This window comes from Callorhinus ursinus, unplaced genomic scaffold (assembly GCF_003265705.2).
Source record: "Callorhinus ursinus isolate GAN/ISIS: 27379988/994484 unplaced genomic scaffold, GSC_fseal_2.0 scaffold107, whole genome shotgun sequence".
NCBI lineage: Eukaryota > Metazoa > Chordata > Mammalia > Carnivora > Otariidae > Callorhinus > Callorhinus ursinus.
The window spans coordinates 371,543-397,717 of NW_027397169.1; the positions used below are offsets into that span (position 1 = coordinate 371,543).

The 26,175-nt window shown below is 54.2% G+C and overlaps 1 protein-coding gene across 3 annotated transcripts in view; it reads right to left on the reverse strand.

Annotated features, from left to right (window-relative positions):
* The window catches only part of CERS4 (ceramide synthase 4), a 31,618-nt gene extending 12,852 nt beyond the window's left edge, over positions 1-18,766 (reverse strand). For 2 of the 3 annotated variants that reach the window (XM_025863008.2, XM_073889454.1), the window contains exon 1: positions 18,598-18,766. The gene's annotated coding sequence lies outside the window, so the exon portion shown is untranslated. Of the gene's footprint in view, positions 1-11,587; positions 11,798-18,597 lie in introns of all 3 variants that reach the window. The other variant, XM_025863010.2, reaches the window with a different exon arrangement.
* Between the last annotated feature and the right edge of the window lie 7,409 nt (positions 18,767-26,175).

Here is a 26,175-nt window from a genome sequence, read left to right on the forward strand (position 1 = left end):
AAATGGTCAAGGGTGTGTGACATGGCCAGTCTAGACCCACCAGGCTCAGATGGCCCAGACAGAATGGACAGATGGATGCAGAGACTTCTGCCTGGGTGGGTTGATTGCTCTACAAGAAACTAGCTTCACTAACAGGCAAGGTTGGCTTGATCTGGAGCACCCCTGGGGCCCGAGGGCACATGCCCAGCGGGGCATTCCCACCTCCCAACCAGAGCCACGCCCACTGCATGGCCTCTCCAGCCTCCTCCTACTCTCTCAGCAACATCCCCCACCCCTGCTTAGTGCAGATGGAAATGGGTTGGGAGTCCCAGGAAAGCCCCCAGCCAGCCAGAGCTGAAGCAGGTATCCAGGAGTCCAGGCCCCAATCCCATATTCTTCTCTCATTCAAGGGTGCCCAGATGAGGATCCACCACCGCCGTGCTGCTTGCAAATCGTGATGAGCTTCAGAGACAAGGCGTAACACCAGGAGCAAGGACATCTTCCAATCTCAGGCCTCTGCCGATATCCCGGCTTCCAAGCCCCCCATCCACTGCCTGACACTTTCTGCTCCCACCACACCATAGGATTTCACACAGCCAGCTTTTACAAGTGCTGTCTTCTGCCTAGAATGCCCACTGAATATTTATTGCCCTATGCTGGGTGCTGAGGACACTAAACAGTGAGGGAAGCAGGCAAGGTCTGTCTCCACAGGGCTTACACACCTTCTTTGTCTGTCTGACAAACTCCTAGGCATCCCTCAAAACCCAGTTCATTTGTCACTTCCTCCTGGAGGTACCTCCCGATTGCCTCCACCTTGGGTTTAGTTAAAGTGCACTCCCCCAGTCCTGCTTCACTCACTGTGATGTTGGGAGCTAGTTATGAAGTCTTTTTAGAGACAGTGGGGGGTGGAGAAGGAAGGAAGCATGATCAGCCTGGAACCCCAGTCCCCTCAGCCTAAGCAAGCCCAGCCCTTTCTGGTGTCCGTGTCAGACTACCCCACCTTGACTGCAGAGGTCTCAGCCCTGGAAGCCCTACCCTTTCTCTAACCTGTCTGTCTGTCCCCACCTAGCACACAGGAGGGGCTCAGGTGCGGCTGTTACTGGACATTCATGGCCAGCAAGGCCCAGACTTCTCTTCCACTCCCCACCCGACCCCCAACAGACACCTCCTTCCCAGGGGATGGGAAGGAATGAAGCTCAGGGTGGCATTCCTCATCAATTTTCATTTTTCTCCTTTGGGCCGCAGCTCCTCTGCTCATTTCCTGTGACTCCGCCACACTGGGCCCGGTGGCCCCATCTGAAAAATGGGTACAGCCAGACGGCCTGTTTTTCCAGGCTGTTGTATGGGCCCAGTGGGCCGGGCAGTTCACCAACACTCCACACGGGTATCACAGCGAGGTGATTCCTGCCTCACCCATTTACCAGGTGAGCAACCTAAGGCAGGCAACCAGGCCGTTCTGTGCCTCCGTTCCCTCATCTGTGAAATGGGTAACAGGAACCCTTTGCACACGGGGTAGTGGAGTGAGCGCTACATAGGACTGACTTGCATGTTGTTAGCAGCAGAGAGGGGAAGCTGGGATGAGGGGCAGTCTGAGGAGGAGGGGTGCTGGCCTGCATGCAGCAGGTTCTGGAAGGTTCTTCCCAGAACCTCCCTGACCTCTGCAGCTTTCCCTTAAAGCTGTAGCTGGTGAACTCAGGCTGGGCTTGGCCAGGGCCACCGAGGGGCCATTTGGAGAATCATCGAGTGAGTGAGTGGCTGGTCCAGCCCAACCAGCCTGAGCCTACATCCCCATCACCCCTGCCCTGCCCCCAGTCGCCAGCAAGGCTGCTGTGTCTTCAAACCTCTTTGGCCTCACTCCCAGCCCTGCCCCTGCCACCTGGGAGCCAGACTCTGATAATCCTTCTTAGTGGCTAAAAATATCCTCAGACCTGGAGAGAGAGATCAGGGCTTTGTGCTGATACGGGGAAGACAAGATGAGCACAGGATCCCTGTCCCCCCTCGGGGGTTTGACCCCTGGCTGGCTGGACTCCTATTGCTCCCTGGAACTCTGGAATGCCCCCCAGTATGGCCCGCCAGAGCAGGGCTATGCACAGAAGGTTTGTTTTATTTTAAACCTAGCTCGAAATACAGGACTTGCCCGGGGTTTTGAAAAAAGAAATCAATTCAGACTCCAGATGTCTGGGCTGCCCAGGGACGGACGGACGGACACGCACGCACACACACACACACACACACACCCCATCCCTCTCGCTCCTGCAGCCTGGCCTGCTGCCGGGGGTCACCTGACTCCTGTGGCTGGAGGCCCAGGCAGGGAACACATGATGTGCTACGTGGGGTGGGGGTTGTGTGGTGATAACCACAGCCCCTGCTGCCCCCTGCGGATAGCCTTGGTTCCCGCACTGTGGACTCTCTGAGCAGAGTCCTACAGGCTGTGCTCCCTGCCCGGCCCCCGGGGCAGGACTCTGCCTTATACCCCAACCCCTCATATTTAGACACACTTCCAGGGGCGCCTGAGCAGCTCAGTCAGTTAAGTGTCTGACTCTTGATTTCCACCCAGGTCATGATCTCAGGGTCGTGAGATTGAGCCCGGTGTCAGGCTCTGCACTGGGTGTGGGGCCTGCTTAAGATTCTCTTTCCCTCTCCTCTCTCTAAATAAATAAATTTTAAATAATTTAAAAAATAAGAAAAAAAAAAGACACACTTCTGCCCTCCATACTCTGGTTCTGTTGATACACCCTCCCACACCCCACCAACTCAACTTACTGCAATGGCTGCTTTCTGGCCTTCTAAGTCATCAAGCTCATTCCTGTCCCAGGGTCTTTGCATGTGCTGTATCCAGCTCACCAAGCTCATTCTTGCCCCAGGGCCTTTGCACATGCCGTTCCCCTACACATCCCTGTGTCTAGCTCTCATTACTCACATCTCAGCTCAGAGAAACCTTCTCAGATCACTACCAAAGAAGCCTGTGTATTATTCCATCTCCTCACACTGTTTTGTTCCTTCAGCCCCTCCTGTCCTGCTAGATCTGTTATTTGTTCATCTGCCTCACCCCAAGACATAAGATTCCCGAAGGCTAGAATGTTGTTTTAGGCACTGCCATATCCTGAGATAGGGCCTGGCACAACATTAGGTGCCAACTAACTGCTAAGTGGATAAATGAATGGGTAGTATAGACACATGGACAGGTGGGTGGATGTGAGGACTTCAGTGCAGGTGGTCAGACTTTTCTAGGAAAAAACAAAACAAAACAAAACAAAAAAACGCGCGGGCTCTCCTGGTTCGCCCAGTTGGTGGAGCATGAGACTCTCGATCTTGGGGCTGTGAGCTCAAGCCCCATGCTGGGTGTGGAGCTTACTTTAAAAGAAACCACCTGGGTGCCTGGGTGGCTCAGTTGGTTAAGCGACTGCCTTCGGCTCAGGTCATGATCCTGGGGTCCCGGGATCGAGTCCCGCATCGGGCTCCCTGCTCATCAGGGAGTCTGCTTCTCCCTCTGACCCTCTTCCCTCTCGTGCTATCTCTCATTCTCTCTCTCTCGAATAAATAAATAAAATCTTAAAAAAAGAAGAAGAAGAAGAAAAAAATAAATAAAAGAAACCACCTGTTTTAACAGGCAAGGTCAGCTCGATCCCCATAAAGGTGATCCACTGTCACCCCATTTCGGAACTGGGGAGCCTGAGACTTAAAGCAAGAAGCTGCTGGCCACTCAGCCAGCGAGGGAGAGAGCTAGAACCGGAAGCTCACCAGGGTGGCAAGGGGGCTGCTCTGTACTATCAGTGGGCTCAGGGCTCACAGGACCCTGCAAAGCCTCCCCAGGCTTGCCTCCACCTATTGAGTTTTCTCCCCCACCCTCTCTCTGTGTTTTCAGGGCACCAGTTGCTCAGCACGTGATTTCTTTTTTTAAAGATTTTATTTATTTACTTGAGAGAGAGAGAGTGAGCGCACGTGGGGGAGGGAGCCGAGGGAGGGGGACAAGCAGACTCCGCGCTGAGCCCGACGCGGGGCTCGATCCCACGACCCTGAGATCACCACCTGAGCCGAAATCAAGAGTCGGAGGCTTAACCGACTGCGCCACCCAGGCGCCCCTCAGCACATGATTTCTTAACTTTTACACCCCTCGGCAGGCTCGGGGGCTTAGGTGAGCTGGACCAGGTTTCCCAGTATCTCCAGCCCACTGGCCACGCTCTTCAGCCCTCCCGCTCCCCTGGCTGCACCTTCTCAGAACCACCCCTTGGCAATGCCCCCAGCCCCCAAAAAAAACACCCACCAGTGGGGCCATGAGGATCACTCGCAGCTGCCTTGGGCTGGCCGCAGGCCCCCCTGATGGCATCTGCTCCCTCCTACGGACCCCCTGCACCCCTGCACTATCCCACACCCAGTGCTGGGATGCCTGTGAGCTCCCCCCTTTGGTCCGGCGTCCAGGACTTTGCATCTGCCTGCCTCCTGCCTGAAATGCCCTGCTTCAGTGGGCCAGTTCCCACTTGTCTTTCAAGACCTGGGTCAGATTCTATTTCCTCCTTAAGAGGCCTGCTCTGCCTTTCCCACACTCAGCACAACCCCCTCCCCACAGCCTTGCCAGCCCCACCGCGCCCCACCCCTGGGCCTTTCTTTGGAGCTTTCTTCAGCCCCGGAGCTTAGAGAGCTAGCTGACTCTGAGTGTCCCCCTGGACAGTGAGAGCCAGGGAGAGACCTCTGGGGTCCCCAGCATCACCTGGTGTGTGGGTATATTGGGGGGGGGCGGTCAGTCAGGGAGGTTTCAAAGACCAAGAAAGGAGAGATGATCAGGTCTTGGAGTTTGAGGGGGAAGGGAGCAGTCCTCAGTCCCAAAGGCAAGTGGGGGGCAGCAGGATCTGACTATTACCTGCACAGGGACTGATGAAGCTTACAGGTGCGGGATAAGGGGAGCCCACTTGGGCCATTAGAATAAAAACAAAAATACAGCTTTTTTGAGGAACCCCTGACATACAAGAAACTGCACATTTAAAGTGTGTGATTTGATGTGTTCTGACCTATGTTCATATGCGTGAAATCGTCACCCCAGTCAAGATAATGAACATATCCATCACTCCCTGAATTTCCCTGTGCCCTTTTGGAGCCCGTCCCTCTCTCCCTTCCAGTGAAAACTTGCAGTCTTGATGTCCAACAGTTGGGGATCAGAACCTCAGGACTCCATACCAAGAAATCTTACATTATATTCTGAAAGGCAGAGGAAGATACATCATGGATGGACCTTGAGGCCATTACGTTCATTTGAGGAAGCTAGTCACAACAAGACAGACAGTGTAGGATTCTGCTCACAGGAGGTCCCCGGAGGAGCCCCATCCACAGAAACAGGAAGAAGATGGTGGGCGCCAGGGGTCGGGGAGGGGGTGGGAAGTCAGTGTTGCATGGGGACAGAGTCTCAGGTTGGGGAGTTGAGGAAGTTCTGGAGAGGGATGCACAGTAATGTGAATATATCAATACTGAACTGTGCACTTAAAAAATGGTCAAGAAGGTAAGTTTTATGTTATGTGTATTTTACGACAGTTAAATTTTTTTAAGGGGGCGAGGGGGAGAGGGAGAGAGAGCAGGCTCCATGCCCAGCACGGAGCCTGACCCGGGGCTCAATATCATTACCCTGAGATCATGACCTGAGCTGAAATCAAGAGTCGGATGCTTAACCAGCTATGCCACTCAGGTGCCCCCAATTATTTTAATTTAAAAAACTACCAAAGGAGGGGCACCTAGGTGGTACAGTTGGTTAGGCAACCGACTCTTGGTTTCAGCTCAGGTAGTGCTCTTGGTGTTGTGAGACTGAGCCCAATGGGGTGGGGGGGGCACTCCGCACCTTGGAGTCCACTTAAGATTCTTTCTCCCTCTCCCTCTACCCCTTGTGCTCATGCTTTCTCTAAAATAAATAAATATATCTTTAAAAAAAATTACCAAAGGGGGAAAAAGAAGAGGAAACATTATGCTCATTGACTTGGGTTGGGGGGGTGGTGTCAGGGAGTTAAAAAAAATAAAAGCAAAATTCAGGGAGCCACTAATGGCCCGATACATCATTTACACAATGGAAAAGCACCGGGAGAGCTCGGCTTCCACGGAAGGCAGAGTCAGCCACATGAGACCAGACCTGTCGGAGACAACCAGAAACCCTGGACGACATACAAAAACACAACTACCTGAAAGCCCCAACATGGTAGCTACCAGCAGCATCGGGCTATCTGCATTGCAATGAACTGAAATGAAACACAATTTCAAATTCAATTCCTCAGTTGCACACAGCAAAATTTCTCTACTCAATAGCCACACACAATTGGTGGCTACCAGAGTAGTGCAGATATGGGACAGTTCCATCGTTGTAGAAAATTCTACTGGGTGGTACTGCTCTAGAGTGACCCCAAATAGGTAGTAGTTGGAGGGGAGTCTATACCTGGCATACAGGAGCAACACAGGGTGGGTTTCCCATTTGTACTGCTCTTCACTGGAAATAGAAACCGGCTTGAAAAACGAGAAGAGCCCAGAAAGATCACAATTGCTCAATAATGGGACGGAACATGTTGGAAGGGAGAGAGCCAGAAAAAGGAAGTTCCAAATTCTACACAAAAACTCTGCACACGTCTCTTGCTAAGCCCTGAACCATGCGTGTGCAGGGCAGACTCCAAGCAGCCCAGCTAAGGCTGAAAGAAAGGAAGAGAGATTTCACCTGCCATACACCATGAAGAAAACAGACTTTGGAGCATGAGTCCAGACAGGTTAATTGCCTGATTAAAAAAAAAAAAAAAAAAAATCAGTGCTCTACAGAGGAACACAACAGAATCCAGAGTCTCCACGATACATCTTGACAATGTCCAGAATACAACCCCAAATTACTTGATCTTTGGAGAAACAAGACAACACGAACCATACTCAAGACAGAAGGAAATTAATGGGGACTAACTTCTGAGGTGACCCAGATGTTGGAATGAGCAGATCCAGACTTTGAAGCAGCTATTATAATCTATTCAAGGATGTGAAGAAAAAAAAAATAGTTCCTACTGAATGAACAAATAAGAAACCTCAGTGGAAAAAAAAAAAATGAACCAAATGTAAATTCTAAAACTGAAAAATACAAGACTTGCAATTACAAAATCACATGTGGGCTTGATAGCAATCGGAGAGGATTGAAGAGTCAACAAATTAGGAGCTAGATAATAGTAAACATTCAAACTGAAGAACAAAGAGAAAACAAAGATCGAATAAAAATGTGTCATCTGGAGGATGTCCGGCTGGCTCAGACAGAAGAACATGCAATTCTTGATCGTGGGGTCGTGAGTCTGAACCTCACAATAGGTGTAGAGATTATTTAAAAGTAAAATCTTTATTTACTTATTTTTTTAAAGATTTCATTTATTTATTTGACAGAGAGAGAGCACCCAAGCAGGGGGGACAGCAGAGGGAGAGGGAGAAGCAGGCTTCCTGCTCAGCAGGGAGCCCGATGCGGGCCTCGATCCCAGGACCCCGGGATCCTGACCTGAGCCGAAGGCAGATGCTTAACGACTGAGCCACCTAGACGCCCCTAAAATTAAAATCTTTAAAAAAAAAAGTGCCATCTGGAAATAGTGGTGACATTTGCACAATGCTGTGAATGTATTTAGGGCTACTAAGTCACACACTTAAAAATAGTTAAAATGGCAAATTTTATGTTTTGTATGTTTTACCACAGTTGGGAAAAAAAAAAAAGCACACAGTCTCAGTGACCTTTGGGACTATCAGAAGATCTAACAGGCACATAATTAGAGTCCCAAAAGGAGAAAGGAATAAGAATGGAGCAGGAAAAAATATTTAAGAAAAATATTAAAGGCTCCATATTTTCTCCCACAGCTACATATATGCATGTGAACTCACGGAAATAGGCCATAAGGATATATAGTCCATGCTCAGGAGAGTTATTACATCAGGAAGTCAGGGAAGGGAGGAGTTGGTCCGCTTCTTTTGTGATTCACTGATTTTTATAAGCAATGTTTTTTTTTTTAAGATTTTATTTATTTATTTGAGAGAGAGAATGAGAGCCAGAGAGCACGAGAGGGAAGAGGGTCAGAGGGAGAAGCAGACTCCCCGCCGAGCAGGGAGCCCGATGTGGGACTCGATCCCGGGACTCCAGGATCGTGACCTGAGCCGAAGGCAGTGGCTCAACCAACTGAGCCACCCAGGCGCCCTATAAGCAATGTTTCACAGTGACTTAAATTTTTATTGTTTTTTAATTTTTTAAATTTTATTTATTTGAGAGGGAGAGAGACAGTGAGCGAGCAGGCGAGAGCACAAGAGCAGGGTGAGGAAGAAGCAGACTCCCCACTGAGCAGGGAGCCTGACGTGGGGCTTGATCCTAGGATGCAGGGATCATGCCCTGAGCCGAAGGCAGCCCTTTAACCGACTGAGCCACCCAGGTGCTCTAATTTTTAAATTGTGGTCAAATACAGATAACAAAAATATACCATCTAACTATTTTTAAGTGTACAGCACAGTGGTATTAAGTACAGTCATATCATTGGGCAACCATCACCACCATCTATTTCCAGAAATCTTTGCATCTTGCCAAATTGACACTCTGTCCCTATTAAACACTAACTCCCCGCTCCTCCACCCCCGATCCCTGATAACCTCTACTCTGCTTTCTGCTTCTGTGGATTTGATGACTCTAGGTCCCTCCTATAAGTGGAATCATACAGTATGGGTCTCTCACTGAGCATAATGGTCTCAAGGTCCATCCTTGTTGTAGCAGGTGTCAGAATGTCCTTCCTTTTAAGGCTAAATAGGCTTCTAGTGAGTGTATATATATTAAAGGTGACTTTTTAAATAGGAAATCATCTTAATACAAAAGGAAAATAAAGGTTTCCACTGAAGGGGTGGTTGGCAAAGTAGATATGGGCTCAGAGGGGGCATTTCCAGCTGTCAATGAGCTCCCCACCCCAGCTCATCATTAAGAACCAATTTCCAATCAAGATCAGCCCCTTCAGGGGCGCCTGGGTGGCTCAGTCGCTAAGGGTCTGCCTTTGGCTCAGGTCATGATCCCAGGGTCCTGGGATTGAGCCCCGCATCGGGCTCCCTGCTGGGTGGGAAGCCTGCTTCTCCCTCTCCCACTCCCCCTGCTTGTGTTCCCTCTCTCGCTGTGTCTCTCTCTGTCAAATAAATAAATAAATAAAATCTTTAAAAAAAAAAAAATCAGCCCCTTCAGCAATGCCACTACCCACCTTCCAGGGTGGAGAGAACTGTGGGTTCCAGGTTGCACTCTGATGGCACCCCTTCTCCACCCAACCTGGTCTAACATCTGCCCTACTTCTCCCACCAGCTGGCTACTGGGCCCTTCTGCCACTCCCTGGGGATGGCATACACGGAGGCAGGTTCAGGTAGGGCCAAGTAGCAGCAAAAGCCAGGCTGCTTTCTGGGACAGCAGGCCTTGTCCATACCCATACCAGGGATTGCCCAACATACCTGGGGTGCTGGTACCATGCCAGGTGTTACACATAGATGTTTGCCTAGGGCAAGTGCCCTGCCTTCCTACCTTGTAAATGTTAGACATGCCCTGAGGAAGATGCTGTCTGTTAGCGTCCATATTTCCTTTTTTTTTTTTTTTTTTAAGAGAGACAGGGCATGCATGGTGGGGAGGGGGGAGTAAGGGAGGGGCAGATGGAGAGGGAGAGAATCTTAAGTAAGCTCCATGCCCAGTGCAGAGCCTGATGCAGGGCTTGATCTCACCACCCTGAGATCATGACTTGAACTGAAATCAAGAGTCACACTCTTAACCCACTGAACCACCCAGGTGCCCCAGCGTCCCTATTTCATGGAAGAACTGAGTCTCGGGGACCCCGGGTCACAGAGCTGGGGCACAGCTGGTGTCTGAACTCTGCTCTATACCACTAGGCGCTTGGGATGGACCTGGGCTCACAGAACCTCAGCTCAGCCACAGCAACCCTGGCATTCTTGGAAAGCAGAACCTGCCTTTAGCCCCTGACTCCACTCCATCTCCACCTCTCTACGTTGGATTCTGCCTAGGTCCCCAGAGACACCCCGCCCTCTCCTTGGCCAATCGCAGTGGCCAGTTCTTTGTCTATGTATCCATGACCTCCTATTGCATATAGGACTCCTTGTCTGCCCCTCCCTCCAAGAACTGTGGCGTCCTGGCTCCCCTCCTCTCTGCTGTTCTGTCTCTAATGCACGCTGGTTTTCCTCTCCTTTGGCCCCAAATCCAGTCCTGGACCCCCACTGCTATCCGCTGTGCCTGGAATTCGCACCCACCTGGAAGCTGCGATCGGCACAGGCGCACGTTGGGGCTCCAAATCCCGCAGCTCCCAGGTGTCTCCCTCGGCAAACCTGCTAAACCGAGAGCACCTGCCCCTTGCCCAGACACGCCACGATCAAGATCAAGTCATCCTGCACCGGAGTGTGCGCTCTTCCTCCCCAGGCTTCTTGGCCAAGGTCCCACCTCCCACCCCGTCTTTGGGGACAGGCATGTGGGAGTCGTCCCAGAGCCCTCAGCGCACAGCCCTCCTCTCGGGCTGCGACGGCGTCCGCCTGCCACGAGACCACCGAGCGGGTCCCTTCCCACTCAGGTCAATAACTGTGGCCTCCTCCCTGGGCTCCCGGCCTCTGGGCTTTGCCCAGACCACCCTTCTAACGTGCAGATCACACCTGTGGCTTGAAATCCCACAAATGCTCCTGCCCCCAGCACCATGCCCCCCGGTACACCTCTGGGCCTGTGCTCGGTCTGTTCCCCCTACCAGTAATGTCCTCCTTTCTGCCTGCCAAACGCCCTCCCTCTGTTCTCACGGTCGTGGGCCAGAAAGCCCTGCCCCTGGGTTGGATTGGGGGCCCTCCCCTCCATCCCTCCCAGGCCCGGTCAGTCTGCGGCCCCAGCCCTCTCCCATCTGCGCACCCACCGATCTCCTTCCAAAGCCTCCCTTTGTTTTTAAGCATGTTGATTTTTCAGAAGAAACTTTCCCTCCCTCCCCTCAAGAGAAAGTCGATGTCGCTGCCAACAGTGGCCATAAGACAGAGACAATGAACACAAGACAACATTCGGTCCTGGCCAGCGCTTGATGCTGGCGAGGCTGCCAGTCCGGGTCCGGGCTGTCCTTGTTCAAGGGGAGGGTGGCAAGTGCCTGTCACCTAGGCCTTAAAGATAGAGTGGCAGCATGGGAGGCTCAAGCCTCGAGGTCGCCTGAAGGGAGAGATTCTGTGACCTCTCCTTGCACACAGGCTGTCCTTGGGTTTCACAGATGAGGGAAGTACTGCCCCAACAGCTCCTCAGTGGCTGAGACAGGGCTGGGGAAGGACATCTTCGGGGGGGGGGCGTCGAGGATGTTGGGGCGGGCAACCTCACGCCTGGGCAGGAATTTGGGGACATACAACCCAGTGGCGGGAGGGGCTGAGAAGAGCCGGTGTGGGCAAATTCCAGGTGTGGGACTCGGAGAAGGTGCCTTCTGAGCACAAAAAGGGTGATGATGGGGAAGGGCAGGGCCTCGAGGGCTCTGGAGCCCCAACACCCCCAGACACTGCCTCCCTGCCCCAACTGCCATGCCTCTGAACGTGGACCCACGCCCTTGTCTGGGTTCCAGGTCACACAGGCAAACCGTGACCTTCAGAGTTCACACACCTGGGCAGATCTGCTCCTGCGGGGTGGCCTCAGGCCAGCAGCACCTTCTGTGAAACTGTCACCGTCCTGTCTGCCTGCCCAGGAAGGGCGCGGAGCCATTGCAGGGAGCCCGTGAGCGCTGGTCGTCCTCGGTGCGGGGCTGGGGTTCCAAACCTCATGCGGTGGAGCAGAAAAGGGTCCCCCACCGGAACGCCAGGCTGTCCGTGGGCCCTTTAAGGACCAGAGGTGTTTGTGTAACGAGAGACCAAGCTGCACTTCCTCTCAGATGAGCCCCTTGGATGGGATGCGCACAGATGCGGGGCTGCTCACCGATGAAGGGAGGGCGGCTGGGGCATGCAGGCAGGCCGAGCACTCGTCCCCACCCAGCCCTCAGCAGCACACAGCTCAGAGGACAAGCCTCTCCCTCCCACCCCCTGCCCAGTCCCCCCCACCCGGGGGGGGGACCTCCTGCAGACACCACCCACCCCCACCCGTGGTTCTCAGCCAGGGCCCATGGCCAGATTCCCAGGGTCTGGTCAGATTTCAGAAACATCACTCCAGTGCAATCCCCGGGTGTCCCCTCGGCCTGAGTCACTATTCATCACTCTTCCAACCCTCCAAAGTAAGCAGCCTGCCTGTTGCTTCTTCCAGGAAGCCTTCTGGGACTTCCAGGCTGCATTGTGGGTTCTACATTTGGTCTGTTTTATTTTGCCTGGTAACTGCCCAGGAGCGTAGCTCTCTACCTATCTCACCAACGAACAGGGGGGCTCTGGGAGGGCAGTCACCAGGGTCTGATTCCTGTCTGTGTCCACTGTCAGCTCCAACTCAGGCCTCTGTTCCAATATTACCTCCTCACAAGAGCCAAGTTACGTCAGCACAGGAAAGGCAACAAAGAACGCCTTCGCCAGCTACAAATAACGATGCTGCTAAAATTTACAAACGGTGGCGCTTCCAGAATATCTCAGTAATAACAGAGGCATCCAGTCTCCGTGTCCTGGGCAAGAATAAGGTACTCTAGATGAAAGCCAGTGGCTGCAAATGTCCACGGAGTAATGGTTTCTAAATATTCTGTGCCCGGTATCTAGGCAGCATTTGAGCAATGCTGTGTGCAAATGACTTATGTTCTGGTTGGATTTCCCAAGGTCCCAAGGCCCGACCTCTTCATCTATTTCCAGAAGTTCAACCAGTTATGTGCACTCAGTCCTGGATGATTACCGTCCAAGGTTGAAACAGACTGAAACAGGTGAGCAGCTCCTGACCTGTGGCTTGCTCCTGTCTCAATCCAGAAGTTACTACAAGCATCTTTGATATTTCATCAATGCAAATGCCATGGTTCTGACCATACCCGCTACCGCCCCCCCACCCCCCAGAAAGTGCTCTGAAAATCCTCAGCCCTAACAGTCAACTTCACCAAACGTGGGACCAACAACTCAGGCGTGTAAGTAAGAGACCTCGTTCCCTGAGCTCGTCCCACAGGCTCTTAGATTTAATGAGCACCTCTTATTCTGTGCATCGCACTATTTCTGTGGAGTCATGTAAATTTCGTGGGGGGGTAAAAAGGGCTACAAGCTTCAGAATTCAAAATCAGTCCCTTGCCAGAGAGAACCACCCAAGAGGAAGCATGTGCCTGGGTACAACCCGACACCCCCTCAGAGAACCGCCTCAGTTTGCAGACCCAGGGAACCTCTCGACTCCCAGTGGACAAGAAACTGGACTTCGGTGTTAGAAATGAGCCATCTGGAAAACAGCACTGGGAACATACATCCTAAAGGGTCATGGCATTCGCCCGGGGTTCATAGTCTATCAAAAAAACTTTCTTCTTATTCAAAAGTGAAAGATTCGAAATCTAGGAAGAGGGGGGAAAAAATAGGACCACCTTAGAAAGGCTCCGCTCCCCCCTTACTCTCAACATGTTTGTGGAAAATTCTAGGAATATGTGGGAAAGTTCTAAGTGTCCTGACTCGGTGTCTAAATTGCCACCAACTGCTTCCAGGCTCTGGTTAGGCTCCCCGAGGAAGCTGCGGGGTGTGGCCAGCGCCAGGTGCTTCTGTGGTCTGCGTTTTGCAGCTGCATAAACTGAGGCACAGAATCACCCAAGGCACAAAGGAGGAGGCAGTGGGCTGGGATTCACATGTAAGCCCACACGTCTCTAAAGGCTGCCTCCTTGTCATCACCACACAAACATTTATTGTGGGCCTGGAGCTGAGGTCCTGGACAGGGTGAGTGTTGGGGCGGCAAATACTATGCATTTTATTAATTGATTTCATTGTGCTGGATAGCGGAGAGAAAAATAGGGCAGGAAAAAGACATCAGGAATTGGGCAGTGGGGGCTGCAATTTTAAACAGGAAGATCAGGATGGTCTCCGTAAGAAGGTGATAACTGGGGGGCGCCTGGGTGGCTCAGTTGGTTAAGTGTCTGCCTTCGGCTCAGGTCGTGGTCCCGGGGTCCTGGGATCGAGCCCCGCATCGGGCTCCCTGCTCGGCGGAGAGCCTGCTTCTCCCTCTCCCACTCCCCCTGCTTGTGTTCCCTCTCTCGCTGTGTCTCTCTCTGTCAAATAAATAAATAAAATCTTAAAAAAAAAAAAAAGGTGATGCTTGGGAAAAGACATGAGGAAGCCATGGGCATAGAGCATTCTAGGCAAAGGGAACAGGCTGTGTAAAGGCCCTGCGGCTGGGCCACGGGCAGTAGCTTCAAGTGATCCGGACGAAGCCCACGGGGCTGGAACAGAGGGGCATATGGGAAGAGGTGCTGGCAGGGAGGTGACAGCCTTAGATTAAGGCCCACCCTAGTCAACATCTCAGACGGAAAAATGAGATCCAGAGGCCGACGTTTGCAGAGCTTGCCCTGCCTACTCTCCCCTTCTGTCACTGCCCTTGTCCCCTGCCATCTCCTAAGAGTGTAGTTAGACTCCTCGCTCCAGCCGTAGCTCCGTGGCGCCTGCCAGTCTCATTGTCATAGCTGAGCCAGGGCCAAAGGGGCCTGCCCTGAGGCGTACCCATCCCTAGTTTGGAGAGGGGTGGGGTGGGGAGGACAGTGGCAGCCACAGGGTCCTGGCTCAGCAGGACCGCTGATCTCCCATCCAGAGTCCAAGGCTCTGAATCCTCTCCTTAAAGCATCTGAAGCTTGCTAAGGTTTGGAGGCACGCCTGGGTCAGCGGTGGGGGTGAGAAGGGCGACCAGATCCAGGTGGCCAGGCCCTCCTCCACATGCACTGCGGGGGTGGGAGGGTGGGAGGGGGGAACTCGAGTCTTCTCTGCCACCTGGAAAGGGCTAGTGACAGCAGGCTGATGGCGGGACCATCCTCAAAATACAGCTGCTTTGGTTTTTGCCGCCTGCTCTCCTCGCATCTCTGTCCCCTCCCTGAGAGTAACCTGCTCCATATCCAGTTCTGTGTCCTGCCTGGCCTGCCCGCCCGGTCACTGCCGCTGCCCGCCTCCCCCCACCTCCCCCCTGCCTTCATACCCCCTAACTGTGCCCTCTTCCTGGTTACTTCACTTCCTCGGGGGAAGTCTTCAAGGTCAGCTGAGCCCCCATCACGGAAAGGGGAAGACTTGCCCACCGGGAAAAGGGGTGGATTCTCTTCCTTCCTCCTGCCAGCCTCCTGGGCCATCAGGGTTCCAGGAATGACCCCTGCACTCAGGGGACAAACCACCCCACAAATTGCAAAGCGGTGGGGCTCCGCAACCTCTTAACCTTCAAGCCAGGACCCTCCCAAGGTCTGCTGTTTTTGGACTGGGGCACCCTGAGACCTTTGCTCTCTTCGTCTGCCCCTCTGCCCACGCTCCCCTTTGTTCCCTCTGATCCAGCCACCCTGGCCTCCTTGTTATACCTCCAACATGCCAGGCCTGGTCCTGCCTGAGGACCTTTGCACATGCTGGTGCCTCTGCTTGGCATGCTCTTCCTCCAGATGTCTACCTGGCTCTTTCTCATCCTTCGGGTTTCACACCCGCTACCCCACCTCCCTGCCTCTCAGAACATTAGCTCCATGAGGTAGCAGCAGGGAGGCTTGTGTTCGTTGCTCAGCCCTGTGCCTCCCACTGCAGGCACTTCATAAATATGTGCTACATGAATAAATGACAGACACAGGGGCAGAAGGGAGGTGGGGGCGGGGGGGGTACAAGCAGAGGAGAGAGCGATTCTTCAGGGTGAGGCTGGCACCGCAGAGACACAGTCATGGGGTCCTGGGGCAAAATATGGGGTTGGGAGCCCAAGATGGCAGGGGAGAGAGTTGAGCTCCTGTGCATTCATTGTGGGGAACTGATGGGACAGTCTCATATTAACAAAGGTATGAAGTCGAGATCGAAGGAGGAGAAAGACCTCTATGCCACTCTGGTCAGAGCCCATTCAAGTGTAGCAAAGAAGAGCCCATTCTGAATGGCTTGGGATGGGGTGGGAAAGACAGCCAAGGGAGGACAATCCCTACCACTGAATTATTTAAGCAGAGGATTCAGAAACTCAGCTGAGCTGACCATTTCCTCCTTTTTGAAGCCCTTGCTCCCTGGCTTCTGCCTTGCCACCTAACTGTTTCCTTGCCTCCTCTCCCTGCCCAATCCCCCCAGGTGCTGATGCCTCCCAAGCTCCAAGCTTGCTTCTTCAAAGCCCACCCTGCACCTCGCCCCCACCTGGGTGTCTAGCAACATCACAATTTCCAGATGCACCGGAACCTGCTCCCCAATCAGCGGCTGCCCCACCACCCCCACTTCCCATCTCTCCAGGACCCATGCACTTCTCCCTCATCCCCATCTCCATCTCGATCTGGATCAGCGAGGTTGCCTCCAGTCTGGTCTCTTAGCTCCTGCCATGCATCCTGCAGTTTCTCCCCTCCACATCTCTGTACCCTGGTCTCTCTGCCCTGTTAACTCTGAATCATCCTTAGTAACCCACCAATGATCACCTCCTCCAAGAAGCCTTCCCTGGGGAGGGTGAACCAGGCCACTCCTCCGGGCTCCCTCCCCCCAGACATCTGCTGTTTTACCAGGTGCTTATTAGCACCTGGGTGCTGTGTTCACCTCTGAGGTGATGACTGCTATTATTCCCATTTTACAGGTGAAGAAGCTGAAGAAGGAGGTGAAGTCAGTAGCCTCCGGGCACCGAACTCAAGCGGGCAGGACAAGGTCAGAGGCAGCCTCCAGACAGCGGGAGAGAGGACAGCCTGTGGTGCTCAGATAAGAGGAGCCTGTCCTCAGGCACCTTCCGCAACCCGAGGGTGGTGGGAGGCCCATTCCTGCTTCCCCCCCGCCCCCCGACCGCCAACTACAGGAGCTCAGTGGCTCCTGTGCCAAGTGATCACTCCAAGCCAGGCGCTGGGCCAACCAAACACTTGACATGCCTGACTCAGTCTGCAGAAGGCCCCGGGTCTGGAGGTGGGCAGTTACACAGTGCTCCCGTTTCTCAGAGCAGGAAATGGGGGCTCATCATGCTGTGAACTCCCGCTGGCTCTGGCGGCCTCCTCCATTCCCTCGGGGCCCCGGAGGCTGCCAGTGGGATCAGCCAAGCCCTTTCCTAGCCAAGGCTTCCTTTGATCAGAACAACACTCCTGGGGATAGGTTCTACTGACCCATTTTACAGATGGGCAAACCGAAGCCCAGAAAACTTTCCCTGGGGTCACAAGACCAGTTCCATGACCAAGTCTCCCAGCTCATTTCTACCACCTCTTCCCTCCCCCCTCTCAAGACACCTCCATTGGGAGTAGGTGAGCTGGGAAAGCAGGCAAGAAAGGTCCTGGCTTGGCCTGCGGGGACCCAGGTGCGCTGAGTCTCCTGGCACCCACACCCCAGCCATGTTTATTCACAGCAGCTGCTCTTGGAAGGGGCCTGAGTCGAGACTGGGAACCCTGGGAGCTTCTAAGGCAACCCCATACTCCAGAATGTCTTTCTCGGGCAGCCTCCCTAAAAGAGATCCAGGTCACTGGACTGGGGACAGCTTGGCCCCTGCATTCAACGGCTGGAGACCTGGCCTGGGTGTAGAGTGGGTCTCCAGGAGCCTCCCCTATCAGGTGGCATTTCACAGGTTTTGCAAGTCAGACTCAGCCACGACAGCCCCACCCCACCTGCTTCTCCCTCAGTTTCCCCATCCCAGCAAGCAAAGGCCCCTGCATACTCCCAGCTGCCAGCGCCAGAAATCTCCTCCGCGCAGGTTCCTCTACGCCCCACTTCTGAGCAGGCAGGGAACGCAGAGGATGTTCTTCTGCCAGAATGCACACCCCCTCCCCGCGTCACCCCCTTTCCACCACCCCCTCCGGTGGGGGGCCAAGCCAGCAGCCTCCTCCCCGGGTTTCCTCCCATCCCTCCTGCCCACAGCAGGGGATCTTCCTAAGACACAACAGGACCGGGTTACTCACTTTGCTCTTAAGCCTCCCGTGCCCCCCCCCCAAGACTTGAGAATGGAATCCACTCACTCCCCGCCATCTTCGAGGCGCGGGCCAACCTCTCCCCACCTCCGAGCCTTCCTCCCGGCGCTTCAGCCACGCTGGCCTCTTTTCTGCCCTGCAGACACACCAGGCTGGGCCCTGCGTCAAAATCTCGCTGCTTCCTGGGCCTCAAAAGCCCTCGCGGGCTGGTCCACTCAGGCCCAGATGACACCTTCTCTGAGAAGCGCTCCCTGACCCTTACTCCATCTCCCCGAGCTGGTGTCCTCCCCGCACTTAGCGCGGGCTGGAGTGATCGGAGCCTGTTTACACGGTGGCTAACCGTCTACGCAGCCGCGCCGCGTCCCCAGCGCGGGCACTCCGTACGGTTTCCTTGGCGTCTGACCCACACTCGCGTCGCGCTCCTCGCATTCACGCACCCGGACTCCCCCGCGTCGCCGCGCCAGGCTCGCCCCGACTCCCTCCTGCCCGTTTCGCAGCCGCGTCCCCGGCGCTCGGGGGAGCAGGGCTCTCTCGGGGCGGCGGCCCGGGGCCTGGGACCGGATGGGAAGCCCCGAGAGGCCGCCCCGGGCCGGGTGAGGGGGGCCGGGGCCGCCATGGCCGCGGAGGTGGGGCCGGGGCTCGCCGCGAGGGTGGCGTTCCGGGCGCGGGGGCGCTCGCTTACCTGGGGGCGCAGGCGGCGGGGCGCACCGCGGGTGGGCGGCAGAGGCGGAGAGGAAGGAGCACGCGCAACCAGCACGCGGCCGCCGGACTCTGCTCCCAGCGCCGCCTCTGCCGTGGGGCCCGGGGGGGTAGGCTGGGGTGGAGGGAACGGGGCGGGGCCTGGAGGGGCGGAGCCGGGGCGGGGCCCGGCGGGGCGCGGGGTCCTGGCGAGGCTCGGGGTCCTGGCGGGGCTCGGCCCTCTCCGCGAACTGGACAGCTTCCGGGACCCCGGCCCCCGCGCCGCCGGCCGGGCCTAGCTCCGCCCCAGGCCCGCCCCCCGGGCCCCTCCCCCCGCTCCCCCCTCCCCAACCTCCCGCCGGCCCGGCAGGCCGGCCCGGAGGCGCGCTTGGCCGAGATCCAGCCTCAGGTCTTTTGCTTGCGCCTTATCTCTCGCCTTTGAACCCAGCGCCGCCGCGCTCAATCTGGCCCACCGTTTTGTTCTGTTCTGTTCGCTGCACGTCCGCCGGATCCCCTCCCGGGTCCCCTCTTCTGGCCTGGCTCTGACCCGCGCATCTGCATTCACACCGCGGGCACCCTGATCCGCTGGAACTTACGGCGGGGCGTTGCTGGGGGAGGCCCGGACTCTGTCTCAGGCCTCAGAGGCCATCTCGGGTTCCCCAAGCCTGGGGACTAACTTATCCCAGCTCGCAGACCAAGCCCCCCAATTCGTGGTTGGTGAGGCCGAAGCGCGCGCAGGACCCAACTGCCCAGTTGGGAGATTGGGGGGTAGTGGAGGTCAGCCAACCAGGCAGAGGCTTCGATTTGGTGGTGTGCAGGGGTCAGGAGGCAGAGCTGTGGAGATAGGCCGGCGTGGGTGGTGGTGCAGTCCCGGGCCCTCTCTTGCCAGATGGAAGCGAAAGTGACCCAGGATCAGCAGCGCGCCGGAGCGGGGAGCCTGGGCAAGCCTTGAATGAAAGACAATCCTGGATGAGGCAGAGGTAGTCTGTGAGCATCTGTGCCCCACCTGGGGGGGCTCACGGTCCAGCTGCTCCCAGCTGAAAGGAAGGGGGTTCCAGAGCAGCTAGCCAACCCTCTCCTCATCTGGAAAAGTGGCTTCATTTTTGGGCTATAAGCCTCTCCTTGAAGCAGATCCAGGGCTAGGTGGGGGCAGGCCCCGCCTTCTTGGCTGTGGGGCCCTAAGCAAGTTGCTTCACATGGCTGAGATTTGATTTCCACACATGGGATCGAGAACCCGTGCCTCCCAACCCAGCTTCAGGTCTTTGCACCTGCTATTTCCTCCACCAGACTATGTTTCCCTTTTTCAAATGTGTGCATCCCTCAGCCCTCAGGGCCCTCTGCAGAGCGCCCCACACCTCTACCCCCAAGAGCTCCTTTGTGCATCGGGGAAAGGAGAGACCATAAAGCCCGTGGAGCGGCTCTGAGCTACGGGGTGACGTTGCCTTGCACCTGTGGGTGCTCAGAGCCTGGCAGCCATTTGTATTAGTAGTAAAGGGAGACATCGTGGAATGGGGGAGTCCAGGCCCCAGGGGAGAAGCCCAGCAGATCCCTGGAGAAGAGGAGGGAGAGGCCCCTGAAAGGATGTGGGTGGGCCAGGGTCAGAGAGAGACTTCAGGCGGGAGGTGGGGTGGCTGGAGGGAAGGGGTCAGCCGGCAGGAAGAGATGCAGGCTGAACTTTCTCCAGTCGGGCTGCTGCATGGCTACCTTATGCCCTCCTTCTCCTGCCCCCACCCCATGGAAGAGTATGGAGTATTCAGGACAGGCTTCCTGGGGGAGGTGACCTCTGAACCTGCGAGGTGAATGGATGGGGGCAGTAAGCCGAGTTAGGGTCCAGAGGTGAGTGAAGAAGAGAGGACAGCCATGTGGGGCCGGCCACCCAAGGCCCTCCAGGGCTCTCCCGTGAGAGGCACAGTCAGACTTAAAATTAGACTCTGCAGTGGGTGCTTCTGGGGCCTGATGGGGGGTGGTGCAGACAGAAGTGAAGAGAGGGACTCCGGAGGGATTTAGTGGTAAAGTGGCCAGGGCTCTGGGCATCAAGGGAGGCCAGGACCTGGTTGGCGGGAGTGGTGAGTTGGCAAGCCCAGTGTGGGGTGTCTGTGGAGAGGCAGTGGGGACCCCAAGGAGGCCCAAAGCTGGGGAAGTTTGGGACAGGTGGGGTGGGGCATGGAGAAGACTTTGTGCTAGCTGTTCTTTCGGCCTGGAAGCCCCCTCCCTCCATCCCTTGGGTTTTTAATGAAAGGTTCCCCCTGCGTGACCCGTCCCACCACCCCCCTGCCTTCCCCTTCCCCAGCTCTCTCTCCTCAGCCCTCCTCCCTCTTGATTTTTCTATCCTGTGCCTGATGGCCTCCCTGGGAAAATGTTCACCCCTCAAGGCTGGGGGCTTCCGTTCTGATCCCCTGGTGACCCTAATGCCAGAAACGGGGCCCGGTACACAGTGTCTCACAGATGTTCTCGAAGGGTGGGGAGAAGGGGGAGAGGCAAGGTGAGGAATGAAGTTTGTTGTTGACCCGTCTCCAGGTCTGGGTCTCTGTGTGTTTCTGTGTTTCTTTGTGAGTGTTCGTGTGTCCGTGTGTCTGTGTTTCTGGGGTGTCTGTGTGCAAGTGTCTGAGCATGGACACACACAGCCTCAGCTTCTCTGGCTGCCTGCAGGGGTGGGGGGATGGGAGGGAGGAGGCTGAGCTTTTCTCCCTGGAGCTGCGCGGGCCCGTCTTCCAGTCCTGCTGCTGCCTCCCCCAAGGGCCCTCCCAGCTCCCCAGGGCAGCGGGCTAACCCACTTGCATTGATGCTGCGCGCCCACCAGCCTGAGGTTCCCAGCAGCCGGGCAGGGAACAGCATGACCCGGTTGGTGCCAGGCACCCACGCTGGGAGCTTTACGGAGGTGAACATATCCGGCCCTGTCTGTGAAGCAAGTGCATTTAAAATTCCCATTTCGCAGGTGAGGACACAAGCCCAGAGTGGTGCAGTTCGCCGCCCAAGGTCACACAGCCAGAGAGGAGGCAGCTTTGAACTCAGCTCCTTCTGACCTCTTATCCTCTGCCAGCCCCCCACTTTCTTTCCCTTTGCTGGGTTGGAGGCATCCGGGTGGGGACACAGAGGGTCCTCACCTTCCCTCAGCCCTGGTAGACTCACACCCCTCACTCTTTTTTTTTTTATTTAAGATTTTATTTATTTGACAGACAGAGACAGCGAGAGCAGGAACACAAGCAGGGGGAGTGGGAGAGGGAGAAGCAGGCTTCCCACGGAGCAGGGAGCCCGGTGTGGGACTCGATCCCAGGACGCTGGGATCATGACCTGAGCAGAAGGCAGACGCCCAACGACTGAGCCACCCAGGCGCCCCCTCACACCCCTCACTCTTGATGGCCATACTCCCCTATCCCCAGGGCTGGCCTGGCCCCCCGGGGGTGACGGGAAAGGGCCCCCACACCTACTGTGCGTCCGTCCCTACCTTCTTGGTCATAGGATGTCCCGGGTCATTGATTCCTGCCTTTCCCCCTGACGTGCACAGGGCATCCGGGAAGCCCTCATTTCTCCTAATCTCTGCCTGCATGCCTGTGAGGTCTGTACAATCCAGCAGAGAAAACATCCTGGGCCTGGAGGTACTGTGACCAGCCATCCAATGTGCCTGGGACACAGGGTTCCCAGTGCTAGCACCCGGACGGTCCTGAGCAAACTGTGGTGGTTGGTCATCCTAGTGGGAGGTGAGGTGACCTGCCCTCAGTGACACAGCAAGACCAGGAGACCCATGTCAACATCTGCCTATTCAAGATACCATCGCCTCTCCTAGATTTGATTAGGAGGAAATTGAGTCCTATTTTATTATTTTTTTTTGAGATTTTATTTATTTGAGAGAGAGAACAAGAGGGAGCGAGCAAGAGAGAGCAGGAGTGGTGGGGGAGGGGCAGAGGCAGAGGGAGAAGTAGACTCCCTACTGAGCAGGGAGCCCACCCACCCCTGAGATCATGACCTGAGCCGAAGGCAGACGCTTAACCCACTGAGCCCCCCAGGCGCCCCGAGTCCTATTTTATAAGGCTTTTTAAAATAGGAGATGAAGGGGTGCCTGGGGGGCTCAGTTGTTAAGCGTCTGCCTTTGGCTCAGGTCATGATCCCAGGGTCCTAGGATTGAGCCCCCCCGTCGGGCTCCCTGCTCCGCGGGAAGCCTGCTTCTCCCTCTCCCACTCCCCCTGCTGTGTTCCCTCTCTAGCTGTGTCTCTCTCTGTCAAATAAATAAATAAAATCTTAAAAAAAAAATAAGAGTTGAAAATCTCTGATTTGCATTGAAATGTTTTTCCTTTGGAACAGTTAACACATAACATTCAAAAGCTGCACAAGGGTTTGCTGGGGCAAAGAGTCCTCCTTTACCCTATCTCCCAGGCCCCCAGCTCTGCCCCTAGAGGCTCAATAAATCGGCTTAGCTTCCTGAAATTAGTTTTTGTGTATAAATGTACACCTTCTTTTTCTTTTCTTTCCTTTTTTTACATTTTTAATTTTTTTTAAAGATTTTATTTTTTCAAGTAATCTCTACACCCAACGTGGGGCTCAAACCCACAACCCCGTGATCAAAAGTTGTAGGCTCCACTGACTGAGCCGGCCAGGTGCCCCATTTTCTTTCCTTTTTAAATTTTTTATTTATTTTATTTTTAAAAAAGATTTTATTTATGTATTTGACAGAGCGAGAGAGGGAACACAAGCAGGGGGTTGAGGGGGAGGGAGAAGCAGGCTTCTTGCGGAGCAGGGAGCCCGATGTGGGGCTTGATCCCAGGACCCTGGGATCATGACTTGAGCCGAAGGCAGATGCTTAACTACTGAGCCACCCAGGTGCCCCTCTTTCCCTTTTTTAAACAAACACTTGCATTTTGCATATTGTCCTTGTTTAAAAATTGAGGTAGAAGAGATAATAACATAAAATTACCATAGTAACCATTTTTTAAAACTTATTTATTTATTTTTAGTAATCTCTAAACCCAACTTGGGGCTTGAATTCAGGACCCCGAGATCAAGAGTCACATTCTCTTCCGATGGAGCCAGCCAGGTGTCCCAAAGCTCTTTTTAATATTAAGGAAATTACTTCTTATTCTCTGATACAAGCTGCAATATCCTCCCCACCCCCCAATTTGTTATATTTTTACTTTGTTTATAATGTTTTCTCCCCATGCGTCTATTTGTATTTTTAGGAAGCTGGACTCACCTTTTTCTTTTACAGCTTTTTTGTTTAATTATTTTTCTTAGAAAGACCTCACCTATTCTCAAGTTACTATTTTTAAAAGGCCCCCACATGTTTTTTCCCTTGTACTTTTATGATTTTATTTCTCACGTGTAAAACTTTGATCCATCAGGAATTTATATTGAGGTAAGGTGTGAGGTAGGGATCTGACTTTTATTCTCCTGGTTGTCCCAACAGCATTCACTGCATCATCCATCCTTTAAATGTGCAATTTGGGAGCTTGCTAGGGCTGTCACATCTGCAAGCAGGCTAGTCATAGGGTGTGGAGGGACGCTAGAGTCGTCACAACATGAAAACTGTTTACTACTAGGTGGATGATTTAGGAAATCAGACCCCACTTCAGTCTCCAGGGTTATATCAGCACCAAGCTGCACCCATGGAACACTTTTTTTTGGAGGGGGGATCAGTTCTCTGTTTGTGGGATGTTATAAACAATCCCCCAAAATGATGTTAACACAATGCAAGTCTATTGCAAAATGATATGACCAATCTGGAACCTGGTGGGATTTCATGTGGTGGGAGAAAGTGGCTGTGGGCAGGGACCAAAACGCAGGTAAGTTATTGATAGAGGAGGAATTGGTGGTCAGTCCAAGGAATAAATAACACAGAGAAAGTGCCCATTGGTGGAGGCAGGACAGGCTGTTCCAGGGAGAGTGACTCAAACATCAAATGGGTCAGATGCAGACCTGTGTCTGGTTTCCTGAGGCCGCCGTAACAAAGTACCCAAAACTGGGCAGCGTGGACAACAATGATTTATTCTCTTACAGTTCTGAAATTTCCATGTCCAAAATCAAGGTGTTCACAGGACCATGCTCCTTCCGACGGCTCCAGGGAAGGCTCTTTCCCACCTCCTCTGTCTTTCACGGCTGCCTGAAATCCTTGGCATTGCTTGGCTTATAGACACATCGTTCCAGTCCCTGCACATGACCATCTTCCTCTTCTTTGTGTGTCTGTGTCCAAACTTCTCTTATGAGGTCACTGGATTAGGGGCCCACTCTACTCCAGGATGACCTCACCTTAATTTGATTGCATCTGCAAAGATATCCCTTTTCCAAATAAAAGTCACATTCCCAGGTACTGGGAGTTAGGACTTCAACATATCTTTCTGAGAGACGTAATTCAACCTACAATACCCTCCAAGCGGGGTGCCTGGGTGTCTCAGTTGGTTAAGCAGCTGCCCTCGGCTTGGGTCATGATCCCAGGGTCCTGGGATCGAGCCCGGCGTTGGGCTCCCTGCTCAGCGGGAAGCCTGCTTCTCCCTCTCCCACTCCCCCTGCTTGTGTTCCCCCTCTCTCTGTCTCTCTCTGTCAAATAAATAAATAAAATCTTTAAAACAAAATCAAAAAACCCAAGACCCTCCAAGCATTTTTAGTTGTGTTTTGTTTTCTCGCTCTGTGTGTGTGTCTATTTTCTCCCCCAATGACTTCAGAATCCTATTGAAATATTGAACGTGAATTATTAAATACGATTTGGTGGGGGGAAATGCTCTTCCGAAAACCTCCCAATGAATTAATTTCTTTTTTGTTTGAAGAATTAGCCTGTAGTTTCAGTTGTAGCTCACATCTTGTTTACTATAAAGCAGAATGAATTCCTTGTCATAATTTGTACTCTGTTTTCGAAAGACAGAGTTCCTTCCAATCAACCCTTTTGTTTCTTGCTTTGGCCTTTTGGTGCCAGTGTTAATTGGAGGGGCTTTTCTCTGGGACCAGTGAGCCAAAGCTGATGAAGAGGCCCCTTGGTAATTCCAGGTCAATGTGCTGGGTATGTGATGGGGGAGGTTGGGTGGGCACAGGATGTTCAGGACGTGGGCAGGAGGTCAGGGTGATCTTCCCAAGGACAGAATGTCCCTCAGCTGAGGGGGCAGGTAGGCAGAGACGCAGGGGGCTGGGAAAGGGGGGGCCCTTGAAACAAAAGTCCAGTGTGACCTAAGAGGGGGCAGCATGAGAGAGACTGTCCATTCAAGCCTGGGGGGCCCAGGGCTCACCCTTCATGAACCACATTTGGATTTTTATAGGAGAGTGTCATGCTCTGATTTAGTCTGAAAGGTCACAGGGCCTGTGGTGTGGGAGGTGCAAAGAGGGATTAGGGAGAAAGGAAGCTGGTTTCCCAGCTGAGGGTGTCTGAAGGCTGGTGGGACAGGCGGTGGGGGGTGGAAGGAGAGGGAGTGGGGAGGGAGGTCTCACGGGTGGGTCTGGACTGCGCCTCGCCTCGCGTGATGACCCTCTCTGGCTGGGTGGTCAGGTGGGTGACCCTGAGTGGGGGGCACGGGGCAACAGCAGACTTGGAGGGACGGTGCCCAGTTGCAGGGGAGAAGTCCTGATGTCCGTGGGAGGCATGCACCGGAAGCCCGCTGTAGCCCTC